General features: G+C 41.8%; 1 protein-coding gene across 2 annotated transcripts in view; it reads left to right on the top strand.

Annotated features, from left to right (window-relative positions):
- ZNF521 (zinc finger protein 521) overlaps positions 1–18,887 on the top strand; it is a 314,538-nt gene that overhangs the window by 34,022 nt on the left and 261,629 nt on the right. For both annotated transcript variants that reach the window (XM_004702915.3, XM_045296279.1), the window contains exon 2: positions 2,989–3,168. The gene's annotated coding sequence lies outside the window, so the exon portion shown is untranslated. The remainder of the gene's footprint in view (positions 1–2,988; positions 3,169–18,887) is intronic.

Genomic DNA, 18,887 nt, shown 5'->3' with positions numbered 1-18,887 from the left:
CCTTCAAGCCTTTAAGACCCCAGATGCTATACTTTTTGATAGCCGGGCACCGTCAGCTTTCTTCACCACATTTGCTTATGCACCCATTTGCCTTCAGTGATCGCTTCGACACCTTGTGATCACACAGGCTGATATGCTGTTCCATGTGGGCTTTGTTGCTTCTGAGCTAGATGGCCACTTCTGCTTCTTCATTGATCAAATACTTTACTCAGCATGATGTCCTTCTCCAGGGACTGTGATCTCCTGATAACATAGCCAAAGTACAAAGCTTTGTCATTCTTGTTTCTAAGGGACGTTGTGATTGTACTTCTTCCGAGACAGATTCGTTCATTCTTCTGGTCACCCATGTATATTCAGTATTCTTCACAGTATCATCACTCAAATGGCCATTTCTTTTTTGGTCCTCAGTATTCATTGTCAAGCTTTTGCATATGTATGGGGTGACTGTAAATACTATGACTTAAGTCCTGTCCATCTTAATCCTGTCTTTAAAGTGATACCTACTTTTGAACACTAAAGCAAGGCTTGGCTAAGTTTTGAGATGGAAGAGCCAATCTTGTCCCTCATAACAACTAAAATTTATTCAAGAGTCATACATATATTTTTACCGGCAAATGAAATCATCTGAATAATGGCCTTTAAAATGTTTCAGTTTTACCTCAAAGCCACATGTAGATACCGAAAGTGCCCTGTGTGGTGTGAGAGCCGCAGGGTGAGGACCTTTCCTCTAAAGCAGTGGTTCTCAACCTTCCTAATGACGTGACCCTTTAATAATACAGTTCCTCTGTTGTGGGGACCCCCAAACATAACTTTATTTTTGTTGCTGCATCATAACTAATTTTGCTACTGTTAAGAATCATCATGTAAATATCTGATTTGCAGGATATATTTTCTTTGATGCAAACTGAGCATAATTAATGCATCGTGATTAATCACAAAACACTGTGTAATTCTATATTGTGAAACATTTATTTCTAATGACAAGTGACATTTTGTCTTGAAGCATGGTGTAGCCAGGCTAACAGTCTTCACACCGGGTACTGGTAGTGTGGGCGTATCTGCATGTGGGCGGACCCGTCTGGAGATGGAGAGAGGAGCTGTGTCTTGGTTCCCAAGACCATCAGGAATCTGTGTTTTCCCTTGATCTTTGGCGACCCCTGTGATAGGGTCGTTTGACTCCCAAAGGGGTCGCCACCCACAGATTGAGAACCGCTGCTTTAAAGAGTTCTTTGGCCGCAGAATTTCTCAATGCAGTACACTATTTGATCTCTTTGATTGCGTCTCCAGGGGCATTGATTATGGAGCCCAGTAACAGAGTCTTCGACACCTTCAGTCTTTTCTCTGTTCATCATGACACTACTGCTTACTGGTCCAGGTGTGAGGGGTGTGTTTTTTCCTTGTAGACTTGTAATCCGTACAGAAGGTTGCAGTCTCTGTTTTCTTCTGCCCTTGCTTCGATGCTCTTCCATTTTCAGCAAGCAAGGTTGTGTCAGCTTTGTTGCCCATTGTTATTGAACCTTCCTCCAGCCCTGATGCTGTATTCTTCTTGATACAGCCCCGTCTCCTCTAGTTATTTGCACGACATACAGATTGAATAATATGGTAAAAAGATGAAACCACGGAGGGCCCTCTCCTCGCTATGCCCTTTCCCCAAGTGAATGACCGCTAGGTCAATTCGGTTCCTAGTTTCCCCGAGTGTCCGTGTGCAGGCCCCCTCCCACACACTGGGAAAGCACCTTGCTCCCTCGGCCCCTTCTCCCCTCCTCCTTCTCCCTCCGCCTCCTCCTGGCTCTCCCGCAAAGTGCGGTTAGAGCGTGGGAAGGTTTGAGCACATTTCTCTGAGTAGAATTTACGGAATCTTTCCTGATTCCTAGCGACCCTTGAGGACAGAGTCGAGCTGGGGGTGTCTTGAGATTGGGGGTGGTCTGCATAGGAGCAGACGGCCTCCTCTTTCTCTTGTGGAGCAGCTGGTGGGGTGCAGCCGTTGACCTTTTTGACTAGCAGCCCAGTCAGTACTAAACCCGGTGCACCACCAGGACTCCTTAAACGGAATAAAGGGGAGCACAATCAACAAGCACTGATTGCGCTTCGTGTGAAACCGTTTTGTGGGCTCATTTACTCCATTATCCTCTTGTATTGTGCCATCAGGGTGGAATCCACCCAGTGACGATGTTATCCCCTCCCCACCCCCCACCCCCCTCCCCCCTTTTCTTTCTGTGCCTCATTCCTAGGGTTTCCGTGCAAGGATCTGTAGTTTGCACAATACTGAACTTTACCGTGAGCCAACTCAAGTTGCGGTTAATTGCTCTGCATATTCTTTGTGTTTTCTTGAGCATCTTGGAAACAAGCTATACCAACATATTTACTCTAGAGTTTGTATTTGTCACAATGTTTTGCTGTGTGGCACAACCTACTTTACTACCGCCGCCTGACTAATAATAGGGTCCTGTGTGTTTTGACCAGTTTGGAAGTAAAGGTCAATTTCATGCCTATGGTAATTAGCTTAGTTTATTCTAGACTTTTGGCTAATTCTGGTAATTTCCCGTGAAAGAGTATATTTAGCAGAAAAAGAATTCATTCTTTTTTTTAAATTTAAATTCATTCTTGAGTAGTGCTTTTTTCCTTCCCTTTACATTGGAGACTACTTAATTTTAAAAGTGATTTATCTTTCCTTTTTGAATCAAAAAGGAAAATGATGAGAAAAATTGACTAAAGTTATAACCCTAAGGGTAGGATAGGAGGTGGTGGGCAGGAATGGGCTAGAGTTGAGGGGGGTGAAAAAAAAATAAAGAAAAAACTCATTCAATGACCACAAACTGCAAACGATTTAGGGATAAGTCCCGATTCTCCTGTAATAAAATCCACAACCAAGTTCTGTTGTGGCTTCGAGGGAAATGGTGTTTCTGTTTTTGGTAGCAAGAAGATTAAACGTTACTTTAAAAGAACCTGTCTTTAAACCCCATACTTAGAGTCTTGATCTTCTTTCAGACCCCAACTGTAAACTTGAAGACAAGACTGAAGATGGAGAGGCAATAGATTGTAAGAAGAGGCCGGAAGACGGGGAGGAGTTGGAAGACGAAGCTGTGCACAGCTGTGACAGCTGCCTGCAGGTGTTTGAATCACTGAGCGATATCACAGAACACAAGATTAATCAATGTCAACTGACAGGTAAACAATACTTATCACTTCTTGTCTTCTCACACGATTCTATTTCTGCTTTTTCCATTTGTTCCCATATGTGTTTTTCTCCCAATTGTTTCACTCCCACACTGAGCCTAGGTGAGCCTAGAGGTGTTTTGTTTTTTTTAAACTAAGCCGGTGGCTTGTGGCCAACTGCTTGTCATCATTCGTAGATTTTGAATTGCAACTAGTTTTAGTCTCTGATGGCTATATTTTTGCTTTTTAAAACAGTGATGCAGAACCTAATGCTGGATGACTAATAATGCATCAATAAATAAAACCATTGAACTGTTATTAAGACAAAGGAATTTACCAGGTATTAATTTATTTTAGCCAAAGTACCAGCTCTCGAAGGAAACTTTCCTGCATCTCGCTGTCTGAGTTAGATACCCTGTTTTGTGTTCTGACCAAGATACCCTTGGAGACTCCACTTCTCACTGCATGCGTTCACTCTGCCATCTCCCCCATTAAACCGTACGCTCATGGGGGACGGGAGCTGTTTCACCCCCTGCCCCAAACATTTGATTATCTGAACCCAGAACAGTGCATGGTCAATAGTATCTGCTCACTAAGGCAGGGGAGCCATTTGGCTACACAGTTCATGGGAATGAATCCAATTAACAATGACCTATGACATATACCATGCTCCTTCTAATAATGACTGCATCAAAATGTAAATACAGTGTATCAAATTTCCATATTTTAAAAAAATAGAGCCTGTTAGAAAATATTGGACCTGGGGTGGGGCATTTTAGGAGACCTATTTCTTTCTAAGATTTTTATTATTTTTTCTCTTACTCTCTGAGTAAAGGTTTTTGAGTTCTGCTGAATAGTGGGTCCTCTGTGTGTGTGTGTGTGTGTGTGTGTGTGTGTGTGTGTGTGAATTATCTCTCTCTGCCATCTTCCTAGTACAAGCAGTTCTCCAACTGTCTTACCCAGAATATTGATATTTTTGTAAGGTTTTAGTGGGTGTTCCTTTTTAGCAAGGTTCCCTAACAGGTTATTGTGGTAATGTTGGATTAAATCCAGTTAACTAGACTTTCTTATTAAAGTGTACTGAGGTTCCTCAAGAAGGGCTTGCACTGGGCATGTTTATTAGGCTGTAGACATTTTAAAAATTTTTCTTTGAAAAACCTAGATCATTTCTTGGAACAAGTGTGGGAATTGGTGATGCCAAGGGTTGCTATGAGCCGATTGACATGATGGTCGTGGGTTTATGTTAAACACTGTAGCTCTTCTTTTCTCTCTCTGGGGAGAGAGGTTTTAGGGTTTTGGATATCTTTTTATTTTCATATAATTCCAAACATACAGATAAACTGCAAGGATATTGCAAGAAACTCCCAGATGCCATTTACCATATGCTGCAGGTCTGCTGACCAGATCTTTATATTCCCTCCAATTGCTTTATCATTCCTGCTCTCTCCCGTGTTCCTTAATTGTTTAAGAGAAGATTGAGACACTGCTCCCTCTGAATGTATGTATTTCCAAGAATAAGTACCATATATACTCGTGTACCAGCTGAGTGTTTCTGCACATTTTTAATGCAGTTTTAGTGGTAAAATTAGGTGCCTCGGCTGATATATGGGTCAGGTTTTACTCGAGAATGTACGGTACATTATCCTACATGATCACAGCAATCAAAGCTAGGGCATTTCACATTTCACTTTCATAGAATACTAGTATCTGTTTTTCCCTTGTAATTAATATCTTCCCGTATAAGTAAAAAAATGCTGTGTTAGCTAATAGCGATTTCCCCGCCTTATAAACAATAATTAGTTGTGGGAAAACATTTGGACACTAACGATCCTCATCCACATTCATTCATTATTTCATTTATTCATAACACTATAGACTATTGGATGTTTTTATTCTATTCATTGGGTTACAATTCATTGCTGTCATATCTGTGATGCTCAAATTGTACTGTCCTCAGCGAGTGAAAGTCCCTTCCAATTGGATCCTGTATTTATTTAATCTGTCTCCGCATCATTGCTTGATGACTTGTTTCATTTCCAGTGCTATCACATGCTCTTTTTCTGTCCCAATCTTGCAAGGCAATCAGAGCATAAAAAAAAAAAGAGTCTTGGTTTCTTTTAGATGACAAAGGTATTTAGGCACCAAGACAGGGACACTCTGTGCTCACTGCTGTCCGTGTGTCATTGACTGCTTTAGAGACTCTCAGAAGGCAGAAGCAGGCAAAGTAGATGTGTGCCATGTGTGCCAAGTTTATGTTAACCATGGTGTGTGTATGTGGGGCTTCAGAAAGTTCGTGGAAAAGACAATGGAAGTTTTCCACTAACTTTTTCTTAATCAGTTGGGATTTAATGCATATAACATGTCATTCCATATTTCGATCATATCAAGTAGAATTGCCAATCCGTTACCAAACATTCTTTTTCTACATGGACTCCTTAACATTGGCTCTGTTTTACCCCACCTTCACCACCACTGTCCCCAAACCCCTTATTCTACTTGCTGACCCTATGGGTTTCATAGCCCGAAAACCAGAAAAGCATATAGCACAGCGGCGAGGGTGACCTCCATTGACAGAACATTAATTATGTCATCATTAAGCTAACATTAATTAAAAGAAAATCTTTTATTTTTAAAGATTCATTTATTTCAACGTAAATAAGTCAAAGAATATATTTTTATATTGCAGACTTGATTGCAAATTTTGTGTTTGTTTTTAAACACGAAACCTCAAAACATTTTAGAAAACTGCTTGTCACTAACTCGTGCCATAAAGCGCTGACATCAGTTTCAGTGTTGCTGTCTTCCTTGGTAACCACGCAGGCCGGTGTTTAGATCTGATGGGCAAAGAAAGGGGAGTGGTTGTAAGAAACCTGACTTTTCTCTCTCTCTCTCTGTTTTCCTTTTATTTGTAGAGTAAAAATTGTACGGGGAAAAATATACAAAATGTAGTCCATGAAACTTTTGAAGCCCCCTCATATGTACACATGTATTTATTTTTCTCTGCCTACTAGTAACATGTGCCTTAATAAAACGTGTGTCCTTGCCAATACCACATTTGCAGTCCAACATTTCAGGTACATGCTGGTCGTTTTATTTTCATATTTGTTCTATGTGTTCCATTGTTCTATAACAATGCAAAACATGACTTCCAATGTGTTCGTTCATTTGTTTGAGCCTAGAATACACAATAAATAGCATCAAAATGGTGACCACATACCATCAAGGTAAGCAAGCCAGATCCCTGTATTTTACTGTTTACGTGTAACTATTCTTTAATACAGCACTTATGTAGAGTGAAATTCCACATAATTTCTACAAAATTCTACAAATGTTACCTGTGCTGAGTGGTTTTTGTCTAGTATTGAGGGGAAACTTTTAAGGGAAAATAATAAAATGAAACACCTAAAATTTGAACTTAGCCCCACTGGTCTTGGGCTATAGATAGTTCGTCTTAGAAAATTCTCTCAGACCCCCTTCTGACATTAATGTTCCCCTGCCATAGCAGTTTTTAATGATGGATTGGTTTTGCCTGTTCTAGAACTTGTGCTTGGGCTTATATAGTGTGTATTTGTGTGTGCGCGTGCACATGTGTGTGTGCATGAATCCAGCTTTTGCTCAACGTAATTTGAGGTGCTTCCATTTTAAGTACTTTGTTCCTTTTTTCTTTATGAGTGGCATTCTGTTGTGTGAATATATCAAATTTTATTTTTCAGTCACTTGTTGGGCAGTTGGAACAGTTTCACTTTCTGGCTATTTATGGATAAATCGCTGTATAATTTCAGGAGCACTTTGCCAGCATAACCTTTTATTTCTCTTGAGTTAACATGCAGGGATAGAATTGCTTGGCTGCCATGGTGGGGAGAGAAGAGGAAGCATTTAGCTGTATAAGAAGCTCCAGAACCATTCTCCAAAGTGGTCGAACAGTTTTAGAATCCCACCAGCCCTTGGCGAGTGTGTTGGTCGCTGCACATCTTACCTAACAGTTGTGTCTTCCCTTTGAATTCTAGCATTCTGTTGGGTGTGTATTGGTATTCATTGCGGATGTGTATGCATTTTCTAGTTCATATAAATTTCATCAACTTCGTTTAATGCATGTTTTCCTCAGAACATACAATTTTAGGAAAATCCTATTAAGTGCAGATACTTAGTAAGATTCTGTTTTCAGTGAAATAGCTGGTGCATTAAAAGAAGCTATACTAGTGGAAAAGCAACACTAACATTAGGGTAAAGACATGGTAATTTGAAGCAGCAGTCAGTATAGAGTACACCTGCAGGAAATTTTACCTGTGCTGAGTGGTTTTTGTCTAGTGTTAAGGGGAAACTTTAATGGTAAAATAATAAAATGAAACACCTGAAATTTTAAATTCTGTTTAGATGAAGTTTACTTTTTATTGAGTGTGAACCACATAGTTATCTTTATGTTTAGCTCCACAGGGTAGGGTAGAAGCATAAGACCTTATTCCTGTCTCATATAACTCTAATAATGTCCATGTGGAAAATCCGGGATTTTCAGCTTGTGGCATGTGCAGAGTAATATGTGTGGGTTAAATATGTTTTTTCTTGAACAATTTCAAAGGAAATCCCCTCCCTCTGGTTATATTTGGCTTATTTTTGTCTTCAGTTTCTTCTGAGCAGAGACCGTCTTCTGTACTGATGGGCCACGGTGTTTCCATCAGAGTGTGTGTTGGGCGGAGGGAGAGGAGAGACTGGTCTTCAGTGGAGTGGGGCAGATTTCAGGGCAGGGAGATCTCATGGGCTGTGGCATTTTGATCATCATTCAGGGTGGTTTCCTGGGAAGGTGGCAGGTTGATGGGGCAAAGCAGAAGGGGAGGAATAAACAGAAAGTGGTGGGTCAAAATAGGCGTCATCCACATTTGTTCAAGCAAAAGCTTGAGTGACCAAAGGGTCACCTCCATTCTTACCTGGGAAAGCCGAGAAACCGTTGGACAGATGTTAATGACCATGAGTAGCAGGAGGCTTTGGTCCTTTTCCTTGGTTGTAGCCTTCTTACTCCCTACTTGAATCATCTTTTCTTCGTGCTGCTTTTATCCCCCCTGATGGATGAAGTGTTGATCTTTTTTAGCATATGAGGGGTAAGGGCTCTTCCATATCTGGGGGCTCTTCATCTTCGAAGTCAGCCAACCAAGAGAGGATGGAAAATACTGGGGATGGGACGGGACAATTGAGAGGCCAAAGCAACCCTTCCAAAGCTAAGAAAGGGCGCCAGTGCTATGCACCATGTATTTATTAGTGGTTGCCTTTACTGTGGAGGGGATTTAGGAGGCATGGTGGCACAGTGGGTTAAACATGGGGTCTGCCAACCCAAAGATGAGGTTTGAACCCACCAAACCTCATGGGAGAAATCCGTGACAGTCTGCTTCCCTAAAGATCACTGGACCCGATGGGTGAAGGCAGAGTTGATTTAAAATACACAGAAGGATATGTAGAGGTTATATGCAAGTGCTCTGCTGCTTTATATAAGCAGCTAGAACATCCACAGATGGGCATCCGAGGGGATCCTGGAACCAAGCCCCCCCAAATACAGAGAGGTGGCTGTGTCCCTGTTAGTTTCCTTATCTTTTCCCACAACCTCTTGGCGTCTCCCTCTTTTAACCTCTCCTGGTTCTTTTCATTCATTTTCTCTCTGAGCCTCACCTGGCCCAGTTCATGTCTTTGCTAATTTTGCTCTGCGACTCATCCTTTCTCCAAGTCTTAATTTCTGTGTTGTCTATCTTGTCTCTGTTTTGTTTCACCAGCCTGTTTTATAGTCTCTTGGGGTTCTTCCTCAATTCTTTTCTCCCCTCCTTCTGGCTTCCCAGGTATTCATCTTGAACCCCTCTGCCTCGCTTGCGTATTAAATTGTGAACTCTTTGAAGTCTGTACGTACCCTGCCAGACCACAGGCTGGAGATTTCTGATGAGAAATGTAACTGAGGAAAGAGGCCATTGTGTGGTCATGCACTAGAGGGCAAGCCATTTGGCAGAAAACAAAATCTCACAACTTGTTGACTTGCAAAACTCCTGGGCAGTGGAGGTGTTCTCTGGCCTGACACTCGTGAGGGTTGCTGGAGGTGGTGCTGTCATGGGAGCACCATAGATGCCTGTCCAGGGTTCTGCTCATCCTGTGACAGTGCGGTCTTCTTCCTTGAGGGCCTGTTTCTTGGAGGATTTTCTTCCCCAAGAGTGAGGCGCACTCCTTGAAGAGTCTGCCCGTCTGAACGCTAATTAAAAGCCCCCAAACCATGCTAAAGAGCCTTGCCACGTGAGCTTCACTAGGCGAGGCTTTAGGAGTTGAAGGCCACATATGGAAAATCATGATCAGTTCTAGACCAGGTTTGAGAGTCCGCCTGAAGATTGACAGTACTCTTGGTCCAACCATGTGCAGATCTGGTACTGCGGACAAAACCCTAAAGATGGTGATCCAGCAGAGCACAGAGGGTTTTATTTAGGGTGTCATACAGACAGTTCATGGTGTTTATCATTGTGGGAATGTTCTAGAATGTGGGTGCTTTTTAACTGAGGGAAGAATGAAGCCATTCCTAGGGATTGGAAGAGATGAAAATTCCGCTCTTTAGTCGATTGGCTCAGTTTTCCTCTAGGTTACAACCCAACATACGTATATAACTTATGCATTATCCCTGCTTGAGGGACTATGGAAAAGGTGAAGGGAAAAATGAAATCTCACTATTCAGTTGTTGTAGTAGATGGGAAGTGAAGACTGGCAAGGAGGGAAATCAACATTCTAGTGCTGTTGGGACTCTCTGATGCAGAAGACAGATTATCAAAATATATATTTAAAGAAGGGAAAGCACAAAGAGCCTCTCATTTTCCTAATCCACCAACCCTATCATTTCTTGCCAGTTCCCTCAGGGGGTGGGGAGGGCTGGAAGCCAAAGGGGTCTCATCACACTTCTCAACAAAGATTTAATAGCAGGGTGCTGTGGGGAAGGCAGAGATTATAGAGACTTTATTATGCTTAGAAAACGGAGTGAGAACTAGTATTGTAAATCATCAAAACTAAGCTACACTTAACAGCATAAATGTGTAAAGTGCATTTGGTAATACCAAAATGCATGTTGTTCAGCGGCATTTCTCTCTTCCCTCCTACTAATTTGCAAACTTGAGTCGCCTGGTAAGTGTTCTTCCGCACCATTAACATGAATTGCCTGGACGGGAGAGCAGGAAAAATGAAGTGATACTGTATTAGCTCTTATCCCTGCCGGCCCGCATGCTACTGCTGCTCTGGGGGGCCAGGAGGCAATGGGTGCAGCAGCTGGACTGGAGTGTGGTTTGGGGGAACATGTGTACGGACTAGATTTATGCAGGTCTAGTTGGATTTGGAGATTCTTTACCAGTATGATTGCTGCATGGGTTCGCATGTTCTTCTTTTAGGAAAATGTCCTGAAATTGATGCGTGCCCGCTGTGCATTGGTAGAGTCTGCTCACTTAATTTGTTTGGAACTGTCGTGAGACTTCCTGTGAGTGCCACACAAATTTTGTGATCTGAAGCTATCTTTGGCATCTATAGTTCTTTTTGTTTGTGTTTTGCTGTCTGCCAAAGAATAAAATAAATGTGTGTATGTGCGCATGTGCTCACAGGAGAGAGACCAAGAAAGAGAGAGAGAGAGAGAGACAGAGAGAGACAGAGACAGAAGAGAGAGAAGAGAAGAGAGATGGGGATGGAGGGAGGGCGGGCGGGAGGGGATTGTGGCCATGTAAAGGCTGTTCAGGTCACTCTACAGTCAAGCTCCCTCACAAATCTGTTGTGTTGCCGCATAATGAACCTGGTTTTAGAACATCTTTTTGCTTGTTTCCCTTTCAGATCATTTAGTTGAAATAAGTTGCTTGATAATTGTAGTATTGTTAACTTTTTAGTTTTGATTAATTAGACTTTAGGCATTTACACATTTTACTTGCATATTTTTATATATTAAATTATTCATAATTTGTTATTAATCATTTACATAGTAATCTATTATACATTCAAATACTAATTAGGCTCAAGGTACTGTAAGTCCCTCCATTTTTGATCAATTCCTTATTTCCTATCCAAAATATTTGATTAGTTTTTTTATGGTTTTTTTTAAAATCATGTTATTGGCGGCTCATACAGCTTTATCACAATCCATACATCCATCCATTGTGCCAAGCACATTTGCACATTTGTTGCCATCATCATTCTCAAAACATTTGCTTTCTACTTGAGCTTTCATTTTACTTCAAATTTCCCTAACCATTGTTCTGATGGAGGGAGGAGCGGCCTTTACATGCAATTGTGTTTCATAGTGACCCCTTTATGAACTCTTAAACAAGATAAGACAAAAATAAATCATCTGGATGAAGGAGACCAAAGGATTCAGGACCACTTTGCTAGTTATAAAATTCGTCACAAGCAGCTCAGCCGCTGCGTTCATCAGTTTGCCAGGGGGACTACCAAAACCCCACACTCACTCCCTTCCAGTCGATTCTGACTCAGGATGACCCTATAGAATAGGGTTTCCGAGATTGTAATTTTTTTTGGAAGTAGAAAGCCTCTTCTTTCTCCCAAGGCGACTGGCGGTTTCAAACTGCTGAGCTTGTGGTTAGCAGCCCAGCGCACAAAGGGACCATGGTTGTGAAATAGATGCACACTACGCGTTTGCAGGGTTAGCAACGTTTATAAGATTGTTTCTGGGCTCCCCCCACCGTCTACGTAGAGCATGGCTCATAACCATTAGGTTCTGGTACCCTGGGAACAAGAGGACCTCGCCTGGTCTGGCCTGGGGAGGTTAGGGAGCCACTGTCAAGCACACTCTAAGGGCGGAGCTTTGTGCTGTGTTTGTTAGTGGTCAGAAAGAACTCGTGGAGGGTGATACCTGTAAAGACTCAGTGGAGTTAGGATTTCCACTGTAAACGATAGCCTCCTACAAGCCACGTGCTCAGGATTTAAGCACGAATGCACCAGCTTTTATTCCGTTTCCTCAGCACAAAAATTCACTGCTCTCACGTCGATTCTGACTCATAACAATGGGCTCCATCAACTCTGTGTTCTGACCTCTGAGTCACAGGTTTCTCAAGTATTAGACTAGTGGTTTCCTACCTTGTTAGACAATAACTTTTTTAGTAGCTACCTCTGTAACTCACTGTCATTGAGTTCAATTCTGACTCGTAGCAACCTTATAGGACAGGGTAGAATTGACCTGTGGATTCCCTAGATGGCAATTCTTTATGGGAGTAGAAAGCCTCCTCTTTATCCCACCGAGTGGCTGGTAGTTTTGAACAGCTGACCTTTTGGGTAGCAGTCCATTGTGTAACTCATTATGCCACTAGGGCTCCAAAACTCAGAACCAGACTCACTGCCTTTGATCATTTCTGTGGCATGGAAACCCAAGAGGAAAGGGTGGAACTGACTGCAGCTCTTCATGGGAGTAGAAAGCCTTATCTTTCTCCCATGGAGCAGAAAAGAGTTTTGAACTGCTATTTTCACGGCTAGCAGTCCAACGCTTAACCACTATGCCACCACGGCTCCAGGTACCCTGTATTTATTTATTACTGCATTACATAAATATATCCATTATACTATATTCATAAAAATAAGCACTTAAAATGTGGTAAAGATGCAATAAACAGGGTAAATCATAATCTCCATGTTATTTTTAAGTCCTAGTCTTGGTATAACTATTTTAATAATTAGTTTCTATAGTAAAGGGATCTGAAAAAAGATAAGTTATAAAACCACGAAAGAGAACACATTTGTTGATGAGCTTCATTGTTCTCAGTGTTGGGATATAAGAAGCCTGTAGTTTAGTCATGCTTCCTGATCATCTAAATTTTGTTTTGCCGATGTTTGGCCACATCTGAGTATATTGTCCTCTCCCCACATAGTGGAGGATAAAGAACTTCTCTAGGTTTGGACCTGCCAGCAAAACTCTTTCTTACTGATTGATTACATGTGGTTGATTTTCAGTTTCCGGCTGTTTTATTTTTTTTTGCAGAGCACCTTTAATAGCTGTCACATGTTAAGGGGTTTGTAGGAATGAGATTATTTCAAATGGAACAAAGTGATCCATGAATCCCTTTAGCTACAGAGAGGTGTGTGTAAGTCTGCATGAGATGTGCTAAGGAGAATGGAAACGTGTGGGCACAGGGGCTAACACACGAGCTGTTTGTCTTCTTACTCCTAACACTGCGACCCATTACCTGGGCAGGTTTAATTTATACCTGGTGGCTATTTATGACTGACACCCATCAGATTTGTTGATAAATGTTTAGAATATCATCCCTGCCCTAGAAAAGCAGCAACCAAAAACCCAATGTCATTGGGTCAGTTCTGACTCATACTGACCATCTACAGCATTTCTTTGACTGGTCTTTACGGGAGCCAGTAACCGCCACTCTCTGTCTCTCTGTTTTCCAAAGACAAGGGATCCTCTAGAATTGATTCTAATCCTCCGCTGTTGGATTAGTTCCTTTCTACTTCTGGTTTCGATGGGAGGGCCAGGTAAAATTTTACCTGCTATTGCAGCTTGGGTGTTTCCGTTATTGACTATACTACAGCTGGAATTATTGTTATTAATATCTGTTGGGTTACACTTTGTTACAGTCAGCTTGACAATGGTGGGTTTGGGCTTTCAGCTTGTAGCATGTGGTCTAGCATTCTCTTCTCAATACAGTTGTTTGTGAAATGGTCAGAAGTGATATGAAATGTTCACTTTTAGGTTCATTTTTCTCAAAGCTCCTTGAATGCGTTTGGGTAATGTCATTGGGATTTATGAAAGTAGTCAATGAATTACATTTTCCCACTGTGAAAGATGAGCGATTACACTTACTAATTTATTAGAACAGTTGGAATATTGAAGGGGTAATTTGTGGGGAAAAAGAACCCCAAAACTCTGTATTTTGGACGTATATTCTTCGTGAGTTTTTTGGGTACTCTTCACCTGCGGTAATAGCTTGGGAATGCCAAGGAAGCTCCTATGTGGGGGAAGTTCCTGAAGGACAAAATTCTCTAGATAGAAAGCAGACTGCTACCTTCATTTATTGTTTTACCTGTAGTAGCTAGGTAACTACATTAGGAAATTACCTGTTCTCTGATTAATCTCAGAGTTTTGAAATTAGCATTTTGCTATGGATGGATTTCAAGGAGAAAATTAGCATTATTTGTATATAAGGGGAATGTGGTAACATGTATGTCTGTGGAGCCACATACATTTTCGACAAACGACTTCACTTTAGCTGTGCAATTGATAATGAATATATAATAATTAATTCTGTGCTTTCAAGTTTTCTTTGATAAAAGATTGTAAATAGAACGCCCAGAGTACAAACTGGGGGAGAATATCTTGAGCATTTTCTACAGTGTCCTTGATGGTCACCGCTGGTCATTAGAGTTGTCAGTTTGCCCCTGCGGAGGAATGTAAAAATTATAAATGAATGGCTCTATCTGGGATGTAGAAACAGTGGGGTCCCCTTTCCAGGGAAGATGTGTTAAAAGAGAACAAGTCTTCCCTGGACCTTGTGCAGTTCAGTCAATATGGCAAGCAGAGTGATCCTTAGCTATTTGGACACACACACGTATGCTCAGCCACGTGGACACACACACACACACACACACACACACACACACGGAGCCCGTTCTCTATTGTGAAATGTAACAAGCTCTATCTTCAGGGTGAATCGCTACACGTTTTTTCATCACTGTACTTAATTTTTCCCACCATTGCTCTACTATGGTGCTGGTGACCCAGTAGCCTGCTTTCTTTCGAAGGCAGTGGGCTGCCAGAGAAGCGATTAAAAGGAGACCATTTCCACCTCCTCTTCTTTGTGCTAAGTCTGTGGCTGGGGATCGGGTCTTTGGGGAATGACTGCAATGTCACAGAGATCTATGACCTCTTAATAGGTCTTGGGAGGGGAAGGCAGGAATCATTCAACACTATGCCTCAGGGCTTCGCTCCCTTAAACTTCAAGGAATTGGACTGGAACTCTTCACTCCTCCTTTCTTTCAGTTTTACCTTCAGGGGAAATTGATCGATTAGAGGTGATTATTCCACAAACTCTGAACCTTCCCCCCACTCTTTGTTCCAACTGGAGCTTCTCAAAGTTTAAAGGGATTGTGTCTCCTGGGTGAATTGTAGAATGTATTTAAGTAGATTATTGGGTAGAAGTCTTTGAACACACATTAAAAGTGCTGAGAAATATATTTGGAACAGAAGGAAGTAGCCGCTGCAAAAAGGTAAAGAAAGAACCGTGTTGCAGTCTACTTAAAATGTAATTATAGGGGGTATTTTGTGTGTGTGCAAATGATTAGCCGCTAAACTGTAAAATCATAATACTACATCAAGCCAAGAAAATGACAGGGTCATTGCAACCAAGGGGCAAAGTATGAACAGTGAGTGAGGCCCTAAATTGGGCCAAAGACAACCATAAGTGACTGGGTTTCTGTATGTTTTCTATTAATCACAGCAAGATTCTCCTATTGATGGATTTCAGTTTTTTCTAACTCCTCTGTTTAACCAAGAACATACATACACACACACACACACACACACATATAATTTTTTTGCATGCGCTAAATTTTTGCCTATGGATGGTATAGGCCATATTTGAATTGCATTGAATATCATGTTAATTTAAATTTTCTTCTTTTATTAACATCTAAGTCTTCATTGCTACCTACCCACAGAACAGTATTAGCTCCCCCTGGTGACTAAGTAAAAATATAGACAAGGATAATTGGGGTGATTAGCTTCATTAACCTTTAAATGCATAATTAATCTTAGGATACGTACCAAAGGCATGTGCCCTGAACTATTTTCTGAGTAAAAAATTCCAGTTAGTCTTGGGGAATGTCCATTTATCTCAGTAATGAAGGCTGGTCCAGGGTCTTCTGTGCCGTTCTTGGAGTTGTGCCCATTTCAGTGACTCCGGTGTCTTGGTTCGCTGATGTGGGAGACAGAGGAACGGAGATAACACATTCAGTCTCTTATAAACCAGGAGCTGGCTATAAAATCAGAAAATGAAAGCGAGACAGCCAATAACCGGCCTATTTCTAATCTTGGGAAAATTGGCATTCTTTTTGAAAAGTTATTGGTACTAAAGTAATTTAAAAGTAGTGTCTTTAGGAAACACATTGTTTGCATTCAATTGCTATCCTGCATTTCATTTGTGGTGTTGTGTCAAGAAAGTATTTTTTCCATTTAATTTTCTAATTCTTTAAAATGTATATTTTTATCGCTCAGGTTGCCTTTCCACTTAAGTTTTTGTACTTTTAACATAGACAACTTTCCCCCGTCATAATCAGATTGACAGTTTCTAGAGAATCACTTTTTGATCTTTTTGCACCGAAATCTGTCAAATTTGTCATAGACTTACTTATACTCGGTTCTATTTTCTATGCAAAACACGTGCGTTCTGCCACTGGTTTGTACTGCTCCACAGAAAGCCATGTTCTCTGAATGGTGTGATTTAGTATTCTGTGTTACATAGGACTTCATCCTGGCTTCTGGAGGAAAGCTTGTATCTGAGTTGGTCTTCTGTCAGATTGCTTTTCTCGCTGTATTTTAATTTACATTACTGCCCCCGCCCCCTTTCCTTTTTTCTCTATTCCAGGGCTTTATTTTAAGGGCTTGAGCTTTAGCCTATTGCTAGGCTTTTCCCTCTTGTTTTTCCACCCGTCTGCATTGGGAAGAAGGATATCATTTTCTTACCTCAACCATCTCCTCCTATTACTTCCCTCCATGTGGCAATCTAAGGAAGGCATCTTTCAGAGCTGTGGATGCTCTTTGGTCATTTGGTCTGAAGTGATGATTACCCACGCACATACTCCTCAGTGATTTCTCCCTTCTCCTATTACTGGTAACTTCCTTACGCAAACCACCTACCCTTTGCAGTTTGCCAGTGCTGCCTTAAAAAGTTAAGGACCGTGATTTGCCTAACATTTCTCTCATGGCCGCTTATTGGTGGAGCTTACGTTCCTGCTAAATTGTGGTACCTTTCTTTTTATGACAATGAAGTAAAAACCAAACAAGTTCTCAATAAGATAAGGGTGGTCACATTGATGGGTCGTTTAATGAAGTGCGTGGCAGTATAGACCAGGTAGAAGTAGTAATATTAAGTACCACCACTGGGTATATGTTTTACCCCATGCCACTCTGCATCTCAGAACAAGAAATGTATTACACTGCTAATCTCTGTCCAGTAAGAACTGGGGATGCATCCAGACCCACAATCTCAGAAACACAAGCCATGGTAGTTGGCATTTCCCCGAATGAGTCACGGGAGGGCTGTGGAGGCAGGGGTGGCCAAGATAGAAGTCACAGTGCCTTTTAGAACTGAATTTTGGAAAGGACATGTCAGCATTTCTGCCATACTTCATTGGCCACACCAGTGTACTCGAAGGTATAAATACTCACTCACTCATTGCCATTGAGTCTAGTCTGACTTACGGGGACTCTTTGGAACAGGGTAGATATGTGCCTGTGGGTTTCCAAAACTCTAAACCTTGAGGGAGTGGAAGGCCTCATATTTTCCCTGGTGTAAGACTAGGAAGTGGAAATCCTTGGGGACCCTCTCAGAGACTGGGTACCACAAAGAGCCTTGAAGGGGAAAGGTCAGGCCCCAGCGGTGGCAGGTGATGTGGTGGGGCAGACCAAGAATTTGGACTTGATTCTCCGGCCTGAGCACTTCTTCTTCTTCTTTTTTTAAAAAATCATTTTATTGGGGGCTCATACAACTCTGATCACAATCCATACAAACATCAATTGTATAAAGCTCATTTGTACATTTGTTACCCTCATCATTCTCAAAGCATTCGCTCTCCATGTAAGTCCCTGGTATCAGTTCCTCATTTTCCCCCCTCCCTCCCTGCTTCCCTCTCCCTCATGAACCCTTGATGATAATTTATAAATTAATCATTTTGTCATATTTTACACTGTCTGACATCTCCCCTCACCCACCTCTGCTGTCCGTCCCCCAGGGTGGAGGTTGTATGTAGATCCTTATAATCAGTTTCCCCTCTCTGCCCCACCCTCCCTCCATCCCCCCAGTATCGTTATCTCACCACTGGTCCTGAAGGGATCATCTGTCCTGGATTCCCTGTGTTTCCAGTTTGTCTGTACCAGTGTACATTCTCTGGTCTAGCCATATTTGTAAGGTAGAATTGGGATCATAATAAGTGGGTGGGGAGGAAGCATTTAGGAACTAGAGGAAAGTTGTATGTTTCATAGTTACTACACTGCTCCCTAACTGGCTCGTCTCTGCCCAGATACCGTTCTGTAAGGGTATGCCCAATTGCCTATAGATGGTCTTTGGGTCCCCACTCCCCAGTCCCCCTCATTCACAATGATTTGATGTTTTGTTCTTTGATGCCTGATACCTCATCCCTTTGACACCTCATGATCACACAGGCTGGTGTGCTTCCTCCATGTGGGCTTTGTTGCTTCTGAGCTAGATGGCTGCTTGTTTACTTTCAAGCCTTTAAGGCCCTAGACGCTGTATCTTTTGATAGCTGGGTACCATCACCACATTTGCTTATGCACCCATTTGTCTTCGGCGATCATATTGGGGAGGTGAGCACACAAGGATAGGATCTTTTTATTCTTTGATGCCTGAGAACTGATCCCTTCGGCACCTTGTGATCACACATGACCTGAGCATTTCTAACCAAAGGAGCCTCACATGTATGTAGGGGTGGAAGTAGAGGACTGAGTTAAACAGTGTCCCATTCCTGGGGTGCAGGCTGGAATTGTTTGACTT

The sequence above is a fragment of the Echinops telfairi genome, unplaced genomic scaffold, assembly GCF_000313985.2.
Source record: "Echinops telfairi isolate 266 unplaced genomic scaffold, ASM31398v2 ScPeMD7_7400;HRSCAF=8409, whole genome shotgun sequence".
In the NCBI taxonomy this organism is placed as follows: domain Eukaryota; kingdom Metazoa; phylum Chordata; class Mammalia; order Afrosoricida; family Tenrecidae; genus Echinops; species Echinops telfairi.
This window is presented reverse-complemented; position numbering and strand designations above follow the sequence as displayed.